We start from the raw sequence: 19,863 nt of genomic DNA, 5'->3' as shown, positions 1-19,863 counted from the left end.
AAGTGAGAAAGGATGCGGAAAGCTCACAATTTGTCGAAATTTTGAACTCCGGAGGCCTTCAGGTTTGCACGGCCGTGCCAGCTGTAGCACGGGCCGTGCCATCATTCTGCCAAGTTTTATGAAGGTTGGGTTGTGATTCTTGGCACGGCCGTGCCACCTTTCTAGTTCTTGGAACTTTGATTTTTCTTGCGTTTCTTACTCAATCTCGGACACTTTACCTACAAAACAAAGAGAAATAACAGAAAACAAAGAAAGCAATTAAATTGGTGGGTTGCCTTCCACGAAGCGCTCTTTTAACGTCACTAGCTTGACGAAGATAAGGATAAAAATCCTTAAGGCGGGTCACTAAGGGTGAAATCAGCCACTACTTCATTTACTTCTCCGGTATTATAGATTTTAAGCCTTTGTCCATTAACCGTGAAGGATCCAGTTTCTTCAGAAAAGATTTCAATCGCCCCATAAGGGTAGACCGTGCGAACTTGAAAAGGACCGGACCATCGTGACCGTAATTTACCTGGAAAGAGCTTGAGCCTAGAGTTAAAGAGCAGCACAAGGTCACCGCTTTTGAAGTGCTTCTTGATGATTTTCTTGTCATGCCAGTTCTTAGTTCTCTCCTTATAAATGCGGGCATTCTCATAGGCATCTATCCTAAGTTCTTCTAGCTCGTTTAATTGAAGTTTTCTTTTTTCACCGGCTAAATTGGGGTCTAAGTTGAGGTTTCTAATTGCCCAATAGGCCTTATGCTCGAGCTCAACGGGAAGGTGAAAAGATTTCCCATAGACAAGTTTAAAAGGGGTCATTCCAATGGGGGTTTTATAAGCCGTTCGATAGGCCCAAAGGGCATCGTCAAGCTTACTTGACCAATCTTTTCTAGAGGTTGAAACAGTTTTTTCAAGGATATCTTTGATTTGTCTATTTGAGACCTCCACTTGTCCGCTAGTTTGGGGGTGATAAGGTGTCACAATTTTGTGCCTCACTCCAAGTTTTTGCAAAAGTTTTTCAAAATGTCTTGAAATGAAGTGAGACCCTCCATCGCTTATCACAACTCGTGGCACTCCGAACCAAGGGAAAATGACCTTTTTAAACAGTTTTATAACAACCAGTGCATCATTAGTGGGGGAGGCAATAGCTTCAACCCATTTCGACACATAGTCAACGGCTACTAATATGTACTGATTCCCAAAAGAGGAGGGGAATGGTCCCATAAAATCAATACCCCAAACATCAAAAATTTCTACTTCAAGGATGTTGTTCAAAGGCATTTCATTTCTTTTAGTAATGCTACCGGTGCGTTGACATTTGTCACATTTAGAGATAAAGAGATGCACATCTTTGAAAAGTGATGGCCACCAGAAACCAGAATGAAGAATTTCGAAAGAAGTCTTTTGTGTACTGGCGTGGCCGCCATAAGAAGAGGAGTGGCAATGAGTTAGAATACTACTTACCTCGTTTTCAGGAATGCATCTCCTGAAAATCCCATCTGAGACTCTTCTGAAGAGGTAGGGCTCATCCTAATAATAGTGCTTGAGGTCATTGAAGAATTTCTTCTTTTGTTGGTAATTTAACTCAGGCGGTAATACTCCGGCGGCAAGAAAATTAACAAAATCTGCATACCAAGGTGCGTCAGTTTGTGCCAATAAGAAGAGTTGGTCATCCGGGAATGAATCATCCAAGGGTAACTCATCTTCATTGGTCTCCCGAAGTCGGGACAAGTGGTCAGCGACAACATTTTCTACGCCTTTTTTATCTTTATCTCAAGGTCAAATTCTTGGAGGAGCAAAATCCATCGGATCAATCTCGGTTTGGCATCTTTTTTGTTTAGCAAGTATTTTATGGCCGAGTGATCTGTGTAAACAATGATTTTTGATCCCACCAAGTATTGCCGAAATTTGTCAATGGCGTAGACAACTGCTAGCAATTCTTTTTCTGTTTTGGCATAGTTTACCTGTGCCCCATCTAGGGTCTTACTGGCGTAATATATGGCATGCATCTTTTTTTCCTTTCTTTGTCCTAACACTGCTCCAACCGCATAGTCGCTTGCATCACACATTATTTCAAAAGGCAAGTTCTAATCTGGTGGTTGTATGATTGGGGCGGTAATTAGTGCTTCTTTCAACCTGCAAAATGCCTGCAAACAAGAATCATCAAAGACAAAGTCTGCATCCTTGAGAAGCAGACTTGTTAGTGGTTTAGTGATTGATGAAAAATCTTTAATGAAACGGTGGTAGAACCCTGCATGTCCTAGGAAACTTCTAATTTCTTTGACTGAGGTGGGAGGTAGCATTTTTTCAATAATTTCGATTTTTGCTTTGTCTACCTCTATACCTCTGTCGGAGACCAAGTGTCCTAGGACAATTCCTTCTCTTACCATGAAGTGACATTTCTCCCAATTTAAGACTAGGTTCACCTGTTCAAATCTTTCCAAAACTTTTTCAAGGTTAGTCAAACAATCATCAAAACTAAATCCATGCACAGAAAAATCATCCATAAAGACTTACATTATCTTTCAACAAAGTCAGAAAAAATAGACATCATGCATCTTTGAAAAGTAGCAGGGGCATTACAGAGACCAAAAGGCATTCTTCTATAGGCAAAGGTCCCGAAGGGGCATGTAAAAGTTGTCTTTTCTTGGTCATTAGGGTGAATGGGTATTTGGAAAAATCCGGAATAACCATCTAAGTAGCAAAAATGTGAATGCTTAGCTAAACTTTCTAACATTTGGTCTATAAAAGGGAGAGGGAAGTGATCTTTACGGGTTGCTTTATTAAGCTTCCTATAATCAATACACATTCTCCAACCGGTGACGGTCCTAGTGGCAATGGATTCATTTTTATCGTTTTTTATAACTGTGAGACCACCCTTTTATGGTACAACTTGCACGGGGCTAACCCATTTGGAATCAGAAATTGGATAAATAACACCTGCATCTAGGAGTTTTAAGACTTCTTTTTTCACAACTTCTTTCATATTAGGATTTAGCCTTCTTTGATGTTCAATGGAGGGTTTATAGTCTTCTTCAAGAAGTATCCTATGCATGCACAATGAAGGATTTATTCCTTTAATGTCGTCAATGGTGTACCCTATAGCCTTAGGATATTTCTTGAGGACATAAAGCAACTTTTCAGTTTCTACTTCATCGAGACTTGCATTTACAACAACAGAATAGGTAGAGTTAGGGCCCAAGAATTCATACCTTAGATTTGATGGAAGTGTTTTAAGTTCTACTTTCGGTGCTTCGTTGGGTAGGAGTGCTGGTTCTTCTTTCACTAACTCCTCCACACTTAGACCTTTCATTGGAGGAGTTCTATCCAACAGCTCTTCATAAGCTTTTGCCTCCCCTTCTAGTTTTGTACCTGCATTGTTTACTAAGCATACTTCCAAACCATCATGTGTAGTTGATGCTAAAGAGCACTCTTTCACGCAATGGTCGATTATATCTATCATGGAACAAGAGTCCTTAATGGAAGGACTTTTCATTAGTTTAGCAAGTTCAAATTCAACAGTCTCCTTACCGACATTAAAGGCAAGCTTACCCTTTTTCACATCAATGATAGCTCCTACAGTAGCAAGAAAAGGTCTTCCTAAAAGAATTGGCACTTGATTGTCTTCCTCCATTTCCATTACAACAAAATCAGCGGGGATGTATACCTCTCCTACCTTAGCGGGGACATCTTCTATGATTCCAGCTAGATACTTAACAGAAAGGTCCGCTAGTTGTAGGGTCATCCTTGTCGATTTAAGTTCCCCTATTCCCAACCTCTCATAAAGGGATAAAGGCATTAGGCTGACACTGGCTCCTAGATCACACATAGCTTTCTTCACAACTTCCGATCCTATGACACAAGGAATGGAAAAACTGCCTGGATCTTTAAGCTTTGGTGGCAATTTATTTTGGATGATGGCACTACATTCTTCCGTAAGGTTAACCGTCTCACCTTCCTCAATCTTTCTTTTTTTAGAAAGGATTTCTTTCAAAAATTTAGCATATGTAGGCATTTGGGTTAGGAATTCGGTAAAAGGCACATCAATATATATCTTGTTCATCATTTCTATGAACTTTTTGAATTGCTCATCTAGCTTTGATTTGGCAAACCTTTGTGGGAAGGGAATTTTTGGTTTAAAGGGAGGTGGTGTGTTTTCCTCAACTTGTGGTTCTTTTCTTTCTGCCCTGGTTTCCCTAGATGGTGGTTCGCAGCTCTCTTTCTCACTGTCATCGGTTTTGGTTCCCCTTATGGGGTCTTCGAGTGGCTTACCACTCCTAAGTGTAACAACATTCATTTTATTGGGCTGGTCAACCTTATGAACTACCTGGGGGAGCTAAGTTTCAGAAGTTTTGTTGTGAGAGGAGATAGAGTCTATCTTTGTTGTGAGAGTAGCAAGAGAGTTGTTCAAAAGTCTAGTTTGATCCTTGAGCTCTTGGAGCTGTTAGGATTGTTTAAGAAAATAGTTTTCCATTAAAAGTTCTATGTGAGATTTTTGAACAACTCTTTGGTCATTCTGAACAAAGTTTAACTGCTCAACACTACTTGGGTTGCAATCGGTGCTAGAATGACTAGATAGGCCACATGCTTCACAAGGAGATGAGAGGGTAGGTGTGCTAGCACAAATGCTCATGCGATCAAGTCTTTGAGATAACGCATTCACCTCTGTAGATAGATAGTCAATGGAAGAGGTTTTATCCATACCTGCCTCTTTTTTAGAGGGTGAAGGATCGATGATTGCTTTTTCTTCTGTCCATTGGAAAAGGTTTAGAGCCATGTCCTCAATCAACGCATAAGCTGTTGTGAAGTCTTTGTTCATTAGGGCACCACCTGCAGCTGCATCAATAGTCAATTTAGTGCTAGATGTTAGACCATTATAAAAGGTGTGGATGATTAACCACTTTTCTAGACCGTGATGGGGACAACGTCTAAGTATTTCTTTAAAACGCTCCCACACATTGGAAAGAGATTCCCCGTTCTTTTGAGTAAATTGGTAAAGCTTTCCCCTAAGTTGGGCGGTTTTAGATGGGGGAAAGAAACGGCAAAGGAATTCTCGCCTTAGTTGGTCCCATGAGGTGATGGAACCGGGCTTTAAAGAGTTGAACCAATTGCTGGCCCTATCTTTTAGAGAAAAAGGGAAGAGATGTAGCCTGACAGATTCTTGGTCGTCTTTGCAAGTTACACTAAGTCTCCAAATGGTTGAGATATGTAAATTTGGATCTTCGGAAGGTGATCCAGAGAACTGGTTTTGTTGTACCAGAATTAGTAGTGCAGGTTTTATTTTGAAGTTGCTACCTTGAACCGTCGGGTAAACTATAATAGTGCATGGCTCATCCGAAGAAGGGATCGAATACTCCTTAAGAGTGCGTTCCTCAGCCATGTTATCTATTATTTTGAAGGCTACCCAAGAAGTCAAGTGTAGGAAAAGAGAAAAGAAGGGGAGAAGAGGGGAGAGAAAAGGATTCTAATCACAAAGAAAGAGTTAATCAAATTAGTTTACTCCCCGGCAGCAGCGCCAAAAACTTGATGAGATAAAACCGCAAGTGCACGGTCTTACCGAAGTAGTACAAAAGAGTATCGTTCCGACAGGGAGTAGTTCAATTTAATTAACCTTTAAAGATGATTAGAAGAGAGAAGAGAATTGTAAGTTGGGGGTTTTCAAGCGTTGAAAGATAATAATAAAAAGAGCCTTGGGATCGTTGGTTTCCTCTAAATGACAAGTCCTTCTCAAACCAAAACTATAAGCTTATAATGTTATGTTAGACCTAATTTCTCAAGACAGTTTCTCTTATGTTCCTCTAACAACCAAGCCTATTTCGCTGACTTGATTACTATTAGATTTTGGTTCCTCTAACAACCAAGCCTATTTTGCTGACTTGATTGTTATTAGTTCCCTTGAAGATCGAAACTACATGTCTCAAAGATTGCAAAGCCTATTTCTTTGACTTTGCAATCCTTGTCTGAATTCACTTGTTCGAATATCAAAGCTCCACTTTCTTTTTATGAATTGATATTTGGAATAATGGATAAACAATTATCAAACCCTCCACTTTCGTTTCCACAGTTTGATAATGGTTGATCCATGTTAAGACGGTGAATTCAGATAAGAAATTAGGGTTACATAAAATTAGGGCTTAGAGCTTGGTTTGATTAGGATTATGTCATTTAGACTTATCCAACAATCCCAAGACAAGGAGAAGTCTACTCACTCATGTTCATCGTAGATATGGGGGAGAAGAGAGAAAGCATAAAAGTAAATGACAAGAAAGTAAAGGAAAAGAAAGAACTTTAATTAGAAAAGCAATTGTCACTTATTGTATTCCAAGTAAAGATGAATATTTGTGATGGATGGCTACTCTATTTATATCATTTGATCGACTTAAAATCTAAGCTATTACATTTGGGCTAAAAATAGAGTAGCTTAAAATCTAAGCAAAAGCAGCAAAAGACACTCTGGAGGGTGGCACGGCCGTGCCAAGGCTAGCACGGGCCGTGCCAAGCTTCTGACTTGTGGGAGACATATTTTGTCTCTCAATCTTCATATTTTTGTGTCCAATCGGCTCCAAGTCCCTTTCTTTTGCTCCAAGACTCAATCCATCCAATATTCTTTCCTGAAATATAATAGAATGCAATTTAAAGTAAACTATCCTAAAAAGGAAATAATACTAATATAAAATTATATAAAATCTAAATAAAACTAAACTAAAAAGCATATTAAAATAGTCAATAAATGACTCATTAATTACCTTATGAATTGTTGTGACTATTCTTATATGACTAAGTGAAGTTGTATGAATGAATGTTTGTATTGGATATGATGTGTATCATGAGATGCGTATGCTATCTTACTTAGAATGTAAGGAATACTTGAAATGGTGAAACTATATGAGATAGTTAATGTTGAATGACATTGTTGATTATTGATAATCATGTTGATGTGGAAATGATGAATCTTATGATTTGATTGTGTATGGACATGTTTTCTCAACATGACTATGATTGGATGAAAGTTGATTTTGAATGGGAGGTTATGATTGGGATCGTGTTTGTGATTGATTGGGTGGAGAAATTGTGTGAATTGGTGAAGTTTTGAGGGAGATATGGAGGTTTGAGGCTTTGTGGTTATGGAGGTTTTAGAGAGAAGTTTGAAGGTAGAGAGATGTTTGTGGTTGAGAGTGAAGGAAGAAGAAGGCCAAGATTGTGGTTATGCTTACCTGATGATCGGGCACGGCCGTGCCAACCTTAGCACGGGCCGTACCAACTTCCTGGAATGCTGCATGGTTTTGGCTTGGCAAAGTCTGGCACAGTCGTGCCAGTGTGAGCACGGGCCGTGCCAAGGTTCTGGACTACGGGTTTCAAAATTTTTCATTTTCTTGAATCATACTCGGACAATTACCTACAAAACAACTTAAAATAACAAAAAAAAGAAACAAACAAAAGCGGTTAATTGCGTGGGTTGCCTCCCACGAAGCGCTTCTTTATAGTCATTATCTTGACGTTAGAAAATGTCCCTTAGAAGGGATCAAAGAGATTGTATTGTGTAGATGACGCTAAAAAGCGTTCTTTCACATCATGTTCTTTAATCATATTGCAATAATAAAGGGCGGGACCTTTCATAACATTCTCGAACTCAAATCCTACCATATCATCACTCACTTGAAAAAATATCATACCATTCTTAACATCAACTATAGCACCCGCAGTGGCGAGGAAGGGTCTTCCTAGAATCATAGGGCATTCATGGTCTTCCTCTATATCAACAACCACAAAGTCAGTCGGGATGTATATCCCTTCTATCTTAACGGGGATGTCCTCAACGTATCCAACTATGGGGATAACAGAACGATCGGCTAACTTCAATGTCATCTCGGTAGGTTTCAACTCTCTTATTCCCATTTTTTTAAAGAGGGATACAGGCAACAAACTAACACTAGGTCCTAAGTCACACAAGGCTTTGTCTACGGTTTCTTTCCCTATCACAAGGGATGGCAAAACTACCTGGATCTCTATGCTTTTGGGGTTGCTTCTTGATGATTGCAATACTTTCCCTAGTCAAAGCTATTGTCTCTTTGTGGTCTATAACCTTTTTCTTTGAAAAAATTTCTTTTATAAACTTGGCATATAGAGGCATTCGTGATAAAGCTTTCGCAAGGGGAATCTTAATGCAGATCTTCTTAAGGGTATTGACAAACTTATCGAATTGAGCCTCCAAGTTAAGCTTAGTAAGCCTTAATGGGGAAAGGGCTTTGTTCTTATCAACCGGTTCCTCACTTTCTATCACATCTTTCTTACCTAGAAGCCTAACACTCTCTCCCTTAATACTTTTGGCTTTAGCAATGGTCTCTTCTAACTTACTACCCCCACAAGAAATAGCATTAACATGAGCTTTGGGGTTCCTTTCGGTTTGACTGGGAAAGACTCCCGGTGTTTGAGAAGAGGTGGCCACTTGTTGGGCCACTTGGGAGATTTGGGTCTCAAACATTTTGGTGTGTGTGGCGATACAATCAACCTTGGTAGTGACTTTGGAGAGAGAGTCGTTCAGAAATCCTGTTTGGTTTTTCAGTTCTTGAAGTTGTTTATTTTGATTCATCATGCAATTTTTCAACAAAATTTCCAAACTTGATTTCTGAGCCACCCTCTGGTTGTTTGTATAGCCAGGTGGTGCTACTTGTCGATAGGAACCTTGAGGATTTTTGTAAAAGTTTTGGTTTGGCCTCGTTCCTTGGTTGTATTGAGCATAGTTCAATTGCTCAATACTATTAGTAGCATTACCTAACTGACAATCAACACCAATATGACCAAATATACCACAAATTTCACAAGGAGGATATGTAGGAGAAGGTGTGACAGCATTAACATTAAGTTTTTCAAATTTTTGAGTCAAGGCATCAACCTTAGCAGCAAGGTGATCATAATCAGAGACCTCATACATACCTGCCTCCTTTTTGGTGGGTGTAGAGGCGGTGATGGCTCTTTCGTTGGTCCATTGGTAGTGATTCTGAGCCATGTCTTCAATCAATGCGTAAGCCTTCATATAGTTCTTGTTCATTAGGGCTCCACCTGCAGCTGCATCAACAGACATCTTGGTAGTATAAGTTAGGCCATTATAAAAAGTGTGGACTATGAGCCACTTTTCTAAACCATGGGTGGGACAAAGTCTAAGCATTTCCTTGAAACGCTCCCACGCATCATAGAGAGACTCCCCATCTATTTGATTGAACCGCGTGATTTGGTCTCTTAGTTTGGCGGTTTTAGAGGGGGGAAAGAATCGGGCAAGGAATGCACGCCTCATTTGATTCCATGAAGTGATGGAACCGACTTCTAGGGAATGGAACCAAGCGCTAGCTCTACCCCTTAAGGAAAAGGGAAAGAGATGAAGCCTTACGGCTTCTTGGTTCTCTTTTATAGTGCCACTGAGTCTAAGGAAGGAAGAAATATGGAGATTTGGATCCTCAGTGGGTGATCCAGAAAACTGGTTTTGCTGCACCAAATTGAGTAGTGCAGGCTTGATCTCAAAATTGTTACCCTCAACCGTCAGGTACACGATAATAGCTTGTGGCTCTTCCGTTGAAGGAATAGCATACTCTTTGAGAGTGCGTTCAGCCATAGCAATATTATTTTGTGCCTCTCTCTTTTTCTTATGCAAATATCTTTCAATATCAAGAATAAATTCTCCGAGACTTTTATTTCTTCGCATAAGAAATCGAGAACCCAAGAAGTTAATGGTAACAAAAGAAAGAAAGAAGTAGAAGAAAAGAGGCAGCGGCGCAAAAAACTTGATGGGATAAAACCACAAGTGCACGGTCTTACCGAAGTAGTATGAAAAGAGTATCGTTCCGATAGGGAGTAGTTTAATCCAATTAACCTTTGATGATGATTAGAGGAGAAACAAGTTGTAAGTTGGGGTTTTCAAACGATTGAAAGATAATAATATAAAAGGAGCATCGGGATCGTTGGTTCATCTATTTGACAAGTCCTTCACAAACCAAATAATAAGCTTATAACTCTATGTTAGACCTAATTTGTCAAGATAGTTTCTCTTTTGTTCCTCTAGCAACCAAGCCTATTTTTCTGACTTGATTACTATTAGATTTTGGTTCCTTTAACAACCAAGCCTATTTCGCTGACTAGATCATTATTAGTTCCCTTGAAGATCGAAACTATATGTCTCAAAGATTGCAAAGACTACTTCGCTGCCTTTGCAATCATTGTCTCAATTCACTTGTTCGAATAACAAAGCTCCACTTTCGTTTTATGAATTGATATTTGCGTTGATGGATAAACAATTATCAAACCCTCCACTTTCGTTTTCGTAGTTTGATAATGGTTGATCCATGTTAAAGTGGTGAATTTAGATAAGAAATTAGGGTTACATAAGATTAAGGCTTAGAGCTTGGCTTGATTAGGATTATGTTATTTAGACTTATCCAACAATCCCAAGACAAAGAGAAGTCTACTCACTCATGTTTATCATAGACATGGAGAAGAAGAGAGAAAGCATAAAAGTAAATGACAAGAAAATAAAGGAAAAGAAAAGAACTTTTATTAGAAAAGCAATTATCACTTATTGAATTCCAAGAAAAGATGAATATTTGTGATGGCTAGCTACTCTATTTATAGCATACATTCGACTTAAAATCTAAGCAATTACATCACTAGAATGTTCCACAAGAAACTGCGGGCTAAAATAGAGTAGCTTAAAATCTAAGCAAAAGCAGCAAAAGTGACTCTGGAGGGTGGCATGGTCGTGCCAATGCTAGCATCAGCCGTGCCAAGCTTCTGACTTTGGGGGAGACATATTTTTGTCTCCGAATCTTCGTATTTTCGCACTAAATCAGCTCCAAGTCCCTTTCTTTTGCCCCAAGATTCAATCCATTAAATATTCGTTCCTGAAATATAATAAAATGCAATTTGTAGTAAACTATCTCAAAAAGGAAATAATACTAATATAAAATAAAATAAAATCTAATTAAAACTAAACTAAATAATATATAAAAACAGATAATAAATGACTCATCAGTACCACATGCATATATGTGTCAATAGGTGCATATCATGACGTGAGTCTTATTCATAAATGTGGTTGGTGATTGTTCATGAAATATGATTGAGGATTGTTCATGATATATGTGATTGGTGATTGTGTATGAACAACTGTGAATTGATGATTGTTCATGACACATGTGATTGGTGATTATATGTGAGATTATGAATATGTTTAGTTGCTTGGCGAGTTCTTGTGCTTGGTGGATATCGGGAGCTATCTCCGATATCGGTGTTATAGAGTCTAGGTTGGCTCTGATCTAGGCGTCTGTCGTAGTCTAGATCTTTTGTTTGGATTATTTGTTATGATTGGAGATTTACCCGTATGTTGTGATTTGATAATGAGAATTAAGTTGTTGTTGTTGGTTTTGTAAAAATGGGATGATTTGTTGAATTATGTTCAAATGTCAATTGTTTCCATGTTTGATGTGTCTTTGAGAACCCTTTTAGTTGTTTTGACCTGCAAACAAACTTTGGAAACATGTTTGGGTAGTGGGAGATTAAAATTGGGGATTTTGGGTGAGAAAGGGTTGAAACCCGTAATATTTTTCTGCATAACTATGACTGTTCGCTTAGGCGAACGCTAAGCGAACGCGTAAGCGAACAATCACAGTAGGTTCTGGAACTCGGTCGCTTAAGCGAACCGGTAAGCAAACCGTAAGCGAACGTTATTGTTAGCTACTGGAACTTGTTTGTAACGCGCTCTTTGAATTATTTAATTATTTAATTGAGTCTAGAAATTATTTAGATGAGTTTATATTATATTTATATAATATATGTGTGATTTATATGATTGAGGTGGATTTTATGATTTTATGAGGAGTTGTGACTTATTTTATTGTTTAATAAAATAAGATTTTAAAATAAAATAAATATTGAGTTTAGGGGCTGTTTTGATGTTTTAGAGAGTTTTGGGGGAGAAAGAGAAATAAGATAAGATAATTGGAGGAGGTATAAATAGCGAAACCTAGTTTTAGAAAAACATAACGTACGTACGATCAGTTTTGGAAAAAGGGAGAAAAAGCCAAGAGAAGAGGGAGAAGACCTAGAGGCTACGATTTTCACACTTTAAGGTAAGGGTGAGACTAACTTTGCAATTTTATTAAGTCTATGAATCAATGGTTACATTTAACATGAATTAGGATGAGTTTAAGAAGAATCGGAAATTAGGTCAAAATGAGAGAATTGATGATCAAACGGTGAAAGCTTGTTAAAAAGATGTAGAAACTGTCGTTAGACTTTAGATAATGATTAAGATGAATTCTTGAATCGAGATTAGGCTTAAAACCATTAGAGTTGATGATTTTTAGGTGAAAACTGCATTCTGCCCGTAGCGACATTCATCGCTCGCCTCCCGAGCTATGATCCTCGCCACGCCGAGGGATGAACTTCATCGCTCGCCGCGCGAGCAACCCTTCCCCGTCTCGCGAGTTGCACGTTGCAGCTCGCCATGGCGAAAACTGGAACTCGCCTAGCGAGCTAGACAAGAGAGCATGCAAGATTTTGTAATTTTGACTTTTGAGTTGAACCTTAGATGCTTTTGAGTTCCTGAACATGTCTAATAATGATTAGGAAAGAATGTAGGATGAGATTGAACCTGGAATTAAACTTGTGGGATTCTGACCTGAACTCGCCACGGCGAGCAAAGGCTCTCGCCTCGCGAGTGACCCAGAAACAGAGTGACTTGTTAGATTTTGCGACCTTCGTTGCACGAGTTGTCGAGAGTTGAACCCCTGGGTAGGATTAAGACTTAACATTGAGGTTAATTATAATATTTGAAGCTGTATAAGGTACGTTGTTGTTGATTATGATGTGATATAATGTTTATGCATTACTTAAAGAATATTTGTATACATAAGATGATTGATGAATTGAAATTGATATTATTATGTCATGCTGTTTGTATACTGCCTATGTTGCTGTTGTTATTTAACTAAGCTGCATGAGTCGGTCTAAGTTGTTGAAGATGATGATATTCCAAATTATTGGACTAATATAAGAGGTTGTGGAATTAAGTTGTTTTAAGAGGTCGAGTCGATGCATTAGCATTCATTGTTGGGGCCTTGATGCCATGGAGCTTTGTACTCACCACGTTCGAGCATTAGCTCAAAATTAGCGATGGGGGCTTGATGCCCTGGAAGTATATTAATACTCAAATAGCGATGGGGGCTTGATGCCCTGTATTGGTACCACATGCATATAAGAGGTCTAAGTTGCATAGTTGCATTTTTCGAGTCGATGATGATAAAATGATTAAGTTGTGATTATTAAAGAATGAAGTGATTTATGATATATTATTATCAAGGGTTAATGGTGCTTTACCCCCCTGTAATATAGGTCATTTTTGGTTTTTCCCCCTGTAAATTATTTTGTAAAATATTTTTTTTTTGGAATACCCCCCTAATAGGTCATAAAAAAACGAAAAAATTCTAAAAAAAAAAATAAAGTCGTTTTTATATGACCTATTAGGGGGGTATTCCAAAAAAAAAAATATTTTACAGGGGGGTAAATAAATAAAAAATATTTTACAGGGGGAAAACCAAAAATGACCTATATTACAGGGGGGGTAAAACACCATTAACCCTATTATCAATGTTGAATAATAAGATGTTTTATGTTGTTTATTATAATTGTTGAATTATATGCTTAATATTATTGTTTTGTGAAATCTCACCCCTTCTGCTTGGAAATGTTGCTCTTCGTATGAGTAACTTGGAGGTAATCCAGAGTAGGTTGTTGTTGTGCTGTCGTGAGTGGCCTTGCCTCAGTGAGTCTTAGGTTGCTCTGATACGTAACCGGAGGGGATCTTTAGTGGCTATTTCTCTTTCCTTTGCGTATATTCTATGTTTTCATGTTGCCTAACTGAATTTATGAGATGACTTTTATGAGGCCTGCGTACCAAGACTATTTATGACGTTGAATTAATTCCGCTGCTATTTCGTTGATGAAGGATAAATTATTATTTATCTATTTGAGATTTTAAGAAGTGTGATATCCCGTTATATGTTGTTTACTCTGATAAATGTTTATTAAATTTTTAAGTTGGGAAAACGGGGTGTTACATTGTTCGCTTAAGCGAACAAGGTGGTCGCTTAAGCAAACTTGCCTAGTTTCAGCAACCTTTGATTTTCGTTCCGGGTCTTAGGGGGCCTATCTGAGCTTTGTAAAATACTTCTTTCGACTTGTTTAATCTCTGTTTGGACTCCTAAATCTACTGGAACATGTTTTACTCATTTCAATTTGGGATTTTCCATTTTTGGTTTGAAACTTGAATTTCGGTAATTTCGGATTTTTGTTGAAATTAACTTTTGTGAATTAAATGAGATTACAAGTTTAACCTACTGTTCATATATACTTAGGTAAGACATGTAAAGTTAGTCAAACATCTTAATCATGTCGAACTTGATATTTCGGGTGGGAATGTGGAAAATGTGAATTTGGGTTTTCTCATACGAACTTAAGCTATTCTTTGATCTAATGTTTAATAGTTTGTAAGTGGCTTAAGCTCAGGACTACATGATTGATTAAGATTGATGTATAAGCTTTCAAAATTTAATAATGTTACCTTGTTTTGGGAATTATCAATGTTGGTCGTTTGCCACTTGATATGGATTTATCGGGAATGGTTCTTTAAGTCAATTATCTTATAACTCTTCGTGACTAGCCTTATATGTCTAAATGACGATGTGTGAATAAATTGTTAGATGTTGGATATGATATTTATCATAAGGTGGTGAAACTATATTATGTAGTTGATATTGGTGAATATATGATGATAATGTGATAATGACTCTTAATTGATTTATGACTTGATTGTTGTGTGGACGTAAATACTTGGTAATGAAATTGGTGGAGGTGATCAATATAATTGGAAGTTGTCCTTTATATTGTTGTGAATATTATGAGGTGATTTTGCATTGTCAAGTCTTTGCTTGTACGTCCATGCATCATAGTCATGTTGAGTCTTGAAGTTGTAAAAGAGGGGTACTCTTTTACTTCGGTGATAATGTAAGACGGGTGTGAAATTTTACATATGATGTTTTTGTTGCATCATGGGTAACGACCTTGAGGTGATTTGGTACCACATGCATGTATCTGTCGGAATTAGGCGCATGGCATATTGACATGAGTCGTAATTGATTCATGTGAATGATAATTGTTGAAGATTGTTGTAACACCTCGTTTTCCCATATAAAAATTTCAGACAATAATCATAGTATAACATCATGAAACGGGATATCACATTCTTAAAAATCTTAAAAACATAGATAAATAATAATTTATCCTTCATCAACCAAATAGCAGCGGAATTAAATTCAAAAGTCATAAATTATCTTGGCACGTAGGCCCCATCATAATATCTCAAATAAACTCAGTTAAACATCATAAATGAACACGTAAAAGAATGAAGCATGCATATAATAAACCACATCCCGTTACGTATCAGAGCAACCTAGGACTCAATGAGGCTAGGCCACTCACGACAGCACAACTGCAACCTACGCTCGATCACCTACAAGTTACTCATACGAAGAGCAACATTTCCAAGCAGAAGGGGTGAGATTTCACAAAACAATAATATTAATCAATATAATTCAACAATCGTAATTAACAACGTAAAGATCATCAACATAAGCATCTTAAACATCATAGCATCATAACATCATTCATCATCGACTCGACAATGCGACAAATGCAACTTAGACCTCTTATATGCATGTGGTACCAATTCAGGGCATGAGCCCCCAACAATTTAGTATTAATATACTTTCAGGGCATAAGCCCCCAACATTATTTTGAGCAAATGCTCCATCGTGGTGAGTACAAAGCTCCAGGGTGAGCCCCCAACAAATGTATGCTAATGCATGGACTCAATCATCTTAAAATATCTTAATCATCATCTCATATACACCCAATAAGTTGGAGTTCAACATCATCTTAATCATCTTGTATACACTCATGCAACTTAGTTAAATAACAATAACAGCATAATCAGATCACAACACAGCATAACTTCATAATATCAATTCATTTCAACAACATCTTGATCATTCAATAATATTTCAAGTAATGCAATTAATCATTAAATCACATTATAATCAACTTAACTTTTTATAACAGCTTCACAGATTGCAGTTAACATCTTATAAAGGTCTCACTACTACCTAAAGTTCCATTCCCAATCAATTGAAGCAACTCAGGTCACAACATTCTCAAATGCACTCAGTTCTGAAAGTGCTCGCGAGGCGAGAGCATCTGCTCGCCATGGCGAGTACAAGCCAGAATTTCAACTAAAGTTGTTCTAAGCTAAACCAGGTTCAATCTTGTTCTAAGTCATAATCTAATCTTTAATAAACATCTTAAGGCACTCAAAAGCATCTAAGGTTCAACTCAAAAGTTAAAAACATAGAATTCACCATGCTCTCTGGTCATGCTCGCTATGGCGAGTAAGGTTGTTCGCTATGGCAAGCTACGACTTGTAACTGGCGAGGCGAAGGAAATTGGCTCGCGTGGCGAGCGATGAACTTCATCACTCGCGAGGCGAGAATCAGCGTTCTCCAGGGCGAGCGATGAATACAGGCTCGGGCAGAATGCAGTTTTTCACAAAAATCCATCATCTCACATGGTTCCAAGCCTAATTTCAAATCCAGAGTTCATCCTAATCATATTTTAAGGTCAAAGGACAGTTTCTACATCAATCTAACAACCTAACATCATTGGATCATCAAAATCACCTACTAACCCTAATTTCATAACTTTTCTAATTCAATCCTAACTTGTTAATTTGATCATCAGAATTACATCAATTAACATTACTGAATCATTAGTCTCACCCTTACCTTAAAGTGAAGAAAATCGCAGCTCTCCTCTTGGTCTTCTCCTTTCTATGGCTTTTTCCTCCTTTTTCCAAAGTTTTGATCGTACGTACTAATTTTTCTAAAACTAGGCCTTTCCTTTTTATAACTCTTCCTAATATCTTATCTTATCTCACTTTCTCCCCCAAAACTCTCTAAAATCTCAAAACAGCCCTTAACTAAATATTTTATTTTATTTTCAAATCTTATTTTATTAAACAATAAAATAAGTCTCATAACCTCATAAAATCATCAAAACACATAACTCATCTAAAATCATCCAAATCATCTAACTTGCACATCATCACTCTGGATCACATGAGATGGATCTGGAACATACTTTCGAAGTTGCGACACATGGAAAACATCATGCAAATTCGAAAGATGCGGTGGTAATCCCACTCGATACGCCACCGTTCCAACTCTTTCCGATATCTGATACGGACCAATAAATCTCGGAGTCAACTTCTTTGACTTCAAAGATTGTCCAACACCAGTCATAGGAGTGACTCTCAAAAACACGTGGTCTCCTTCTTGAAACTCAAGGTCTTTCCGGCGCTTATTGTAACACCCCGACTCCCAAAATTACTTAAATAGTAATAATACAACAAAAATCAGAGTAATCGAAACGGGCATGCTACATTTTCCTCGATTAAAAATTATTAAATAGAAGATATATAAAAATCTATTTAATCAACCATCATTCATAAAATTGACATTAAACTCGCAGCGGATTTATTTCATCATCATTCAGTCTACAATAATTATTCTGGCATAAAGGCCATTTCAACATAAAAGTCAATCACCAAATAACTACATCAGTTATAATTCAAAATTGATACATAGGAAAGAATTCAAATAATAAAACCCCATCCCACGTATCAGAGCCCTAGACTTTGTGAGCCACCACACCTACTACTCGGAATCACCTGCACGTTACCCACGGTCGAGGCAACATTCAAACAGAAGGGGTGAGATTCTCAAACAATAATAATAATATATAATAACATAAATGAATCTAACACCCTATCATCATAATCATTCAACAATCATAATATAACATTCATTAACAACTTCATTCATTCATCAATAGTGTCAACAATAACTTTGACTCATGCGACTACTCGACTCCACTTCTACGACTCATGCAAGACATGACAACTCTACTAAGACTCCTCAACAAATGCAATTATGCATGTGGTACCATTTCAGAGCCGAAGCTCTCATCGTTATAGAATGGTTAAAGCATTCTTTTATCAGGACATGAGTCCTCATCGTTAACATCGTTTTGAACAACATCGTGTTCCATCGTTTTGAACGACAAAGCGTTCCAGAACCGAAGTTCTCATCGTTTTTATGCTTATGCAACTGACTCCACTTGTGTATATCTGCATACAACTCTACAACAAATGCATATGTACTTATATGACTCACCACCCTTTAATGCAATTACAAACTCTCCAAAATTCACAAGATTAATCAATCAATTTAACGTTGCATGTATAATCAAGATTTAATACCTACACAAGAGTTATACAAGCTAAAGGAAACACTTAGAAGTACTACAAAGGAACCCCTAGTGCATGAAGCAAGATTCAGAAAAGGTTAACTAAGGCTCAGTTTGTAACACCCCGTTTTCCCAACGTGAAAATTTCATTTATTTAATCAGAGTAATTAACAAAAACGGAATGTCACACTTCTTTTCTTAAAATCATAAACTGAATAAATAACTATTTATCCTTTAAAATTCAATAACAAAATCTTTAATACTTTGCAGCGGACATTATTCAATAATCAAAACAGTCTTTGGCACAAGGCCTCATCATTAATATCTCATACAAATTCGATCAACATCTTATTCATGAAAATTCTTTAAGCAATACGTAAGGAATAGAAAGACAACATTAAAATTCCCATCCCGTTACGTATCAGAGCACCTAAAGACACACATGAGAGCTAATCCACTCACAACAGCAACTTAAACTCGATCACCTGCAAGTTACTCATACGAAGAGCAACATTTTCAAGCAGAAGGGGTGAGATTTCACAAAACAATAATATCAAGCATATAATTCAATAATTATATTTAACACACAAATAACTTCATCTATTAGTAATAATACTTCTTCATGTATAATTCTTAATAATCCAACCAACTTCTAATTTATCATTTACTTTATATTCATCACATTATAAACATCATCATATAACACATATTAACCAAATCGTAACAAACATAGATCATAGTTCATATATAGCATAACAACATCTTAATCATAATTCATAAACAACATAACAACATCATTAATTCATAATAATAATTATTCATTCAACATCTCATTATCAATTCATGAATAAAAGACAACTTATCAACTTAACATAAACATCATCAAGTACACCTAACAACTCATAAATATCTTCATATAATCATATAACCACAAAGTAACATGATATTCACTTAATAATAATAATAATAATTATATATACATCATCTCGTCATAATATAATAATATAACAACAACATAGCATGATATTCATTTAATAATAATAATTATTATATATACATCATCTCGTCATAATATAATAATATAACAACAATATAGCATGATATTCACTTAATAATAATAATAATTATATATACATCATCTCTTCATAATATAATAATATAACAACAACATATCCATCTTCTTATAATAACAACATATTCATCATCTTATAAAAATATAATCAACACATACTAACACCAAAATCAACATCATAAATCTTCAACATAAACATCTTAAACATAATCATCTTAAACAATATCATCTTAAACATCATAGCATCTTTGATAAACAATTACCAAGTAATCACAACATTCGATCATCATCAATAACATAACATAATATTCACTTAATAATATTAATCATATATAGAACAACATATTCATCACTTAATAGTAACAATTATACACAACATCATAACAACTTAACAATATCATAATC

At 36.7% G+C, this 19,863-nt stretch overlaps 2 non-coding genes and 1 pseudogene across 2 annotated transcripts; 2 read left to right on the top strand and 1 right to left on the bottom strand.

The window, feature by feature from the left end:
- Positions 1 to 332: 332 nt before the first annotated feature.
- Positions 333 to 5,361, bottom strand: LOC120580647 (uncharacterized; annotated as a pseudogene).
- LOC120580772 (small nucleolar RNA R71) lies at positions 4,889 to 4,995 on the top strand. Its single transcript, XR_005646530.1, has one exon. It is a non-coding gene; the product is annotated as a small nucleolar RNA R71 (small nucleolar RNA).
- A 3,757-nt stretch (positions 5,362 to 9,118) lies between the features above and the next one.
- Positions 9,119 to 9,225, top strand: LOC112418096 (small nucleolar RNA R71). Its single transcript, XR_003008378.1, has one exon. It is a non-coding gene; the product is annotated as a small nucleolar RNA R71 (small nucleolar RNA).
- Positions 9,226 to 19,863: the final 10,638 nt, after the last annotated feature.

Source organism: Medicago truncatula, chromosome 5, assembly GCF_003473485.1.
Source record: "Medicago truncatula cultivar Jemalong A17 chromosome 5, MtrunA17r5.0-ANR, whole genome shotgun sequence".
Classification (NCBI taxonomy): Eukaryota; Viridiplantae; Streptophyta; class Magnoliopsida; order Fabales; family Fabaceae; genus Medicago; species Medicago truncatula.
This window is presented reverse-complemented; position numbering and strand designations above follow the sequence as displayed.